Source organism: Octodon degus, unplaced genomic scaffold, assembly GCF_000260255.1.
Source record: "Octodon degus isolate 3935 unplaced genomic scaffold, OctDeg1.0 scaffold00049, whole genome shotgun sequence".
Lineage (NCBI taxonomy): Eukaryota > Metazoa > Chordata > Mammalia > Rodentia > Octodontidae > Octodon > Octodon degus.
The window spans coordinates 12,341,512-12,343,015 of record NW_004524625.1 but is presented as its reverse complement, the minus strand read 5'-3'; positions in this window follow the sequence as shown (position 1 = coordinate 12,343,015).

The window sequence follows — 1,504 nt, the reverse complement described above, 5'->3', positions numbered from 1 at the left end:
CAGGTGGGTGTAGTTTGGATCTGGCTGAGGTCTGGCTGCTGTGCTCCACTTCTTCCTGCTGCAGGCATTGGAGTTGAACCCTTTGTGTCACTCTGGCCAGATGTTCTGCTTCTTAATCAGCTGGATAGGTCTTGCCTCTAGCCTCTTTGCAGGAAGTTCTGCTGAAGGGTTCCATGCTGGGCCTGCTCTCTGAGTCGAATGAGGATCCAGTGGACCCCAGGTGATCTCATTCACACGCCGGGCCTGTGCTCTGGGTCTATTCAGGATCCGCGGGCCCATGTGGTCTCACTCACATGCCTGGCCTATGCTCTGGGCCTATTCAGGATCTGGGGGCCCCAGGCAGTCTCACTCACATGCTGGGTCTGGGCTCCGGGCCTATTTAGGATCCAGTGGCCCCAGGTTGTCTCACCTCACATGTCGGTCTGCGTTCTGGGTCTATTCAGGATCCGGTGGCCCCAGGCTGTCTCACTCACACCCCGGGCCTGGGCTCTGGGTCTGTTCAGAATCCAGCAGCCCTGTGTCCTTCAGTCAGAATTCTGAAGCCATCTTTGAACTCCAGACATCAAATAGTGGCTAGAAGTTCCTTTCCTTTTAAGTGGTCACAACTATCTGTTCTTTACTCCTAAATATTTCTGTCTCAAGACCAAAGTCCTAAATTAATGTGAAATAATGGGAGATCATGATTTTTTGAGGCATAAATGCAACTTTATTGAACAGTGATTCTTTTTTATTTAGAGATATGTAACCCATGTGTTTTTAATCAAATCAATTGCTTCTATGGACTGAATGTTTTTGCCCTGTTCATTCATGCATTGGTACCGTAATCCCCCAAAGTGATGGTTTTTGAAGATGAGGCCTTTGGAAATAATTACTTCATGAAAGTTGACTATTCATGAATGAGATTAGTACCGTGTAAGAAATGAAGTGAGAGAGATGTCTGTCTGTTTGTCTGTTTCTCTCTCTCTCTCTCTCTCTCTCTCTCTCTCTCTCTCTCTCTCCCTCCTCCCCCTTTCTCTCTACCATGTGTTAATGTAACAAGAAAATGGCTGCAAATCATGAACACAGTCTTCATTAACTCAGCTTACTGGAACCTTCTGGGTAGACTCCAAATCCTAAAGCACTGTGAACAATAAATGTTTGCTGTTTAAACCATCCATTGTATGGGATTTGTTACAGCACCCTAAACTAAGAGACTTGTGTGCACCAGGACTGAGTTGTCCTGTTATTAAAAACTGAACTCCTCTGCAAGAATGAGACAACAGGCCAGCCAAATAGCTCAGTGGATTATAGCACCTGCAAGCAAGCGTAGGGCCTGGGGTTCAATCTCCAGGCCTGCTGTGCCGGCCCCTCCCCTGGGGTGCACTGAGACAGCAATGGAGACTGCCCATGGTGGAGCACACCTGTAATCCCAGCTCTTGGGAGGCTGTAAACAGGCAAATCACTATGAGTCTGATCTAGTAGTGAGACCCTGAACACCCTGTAGACCCTTCCCTAAAAAATAAAA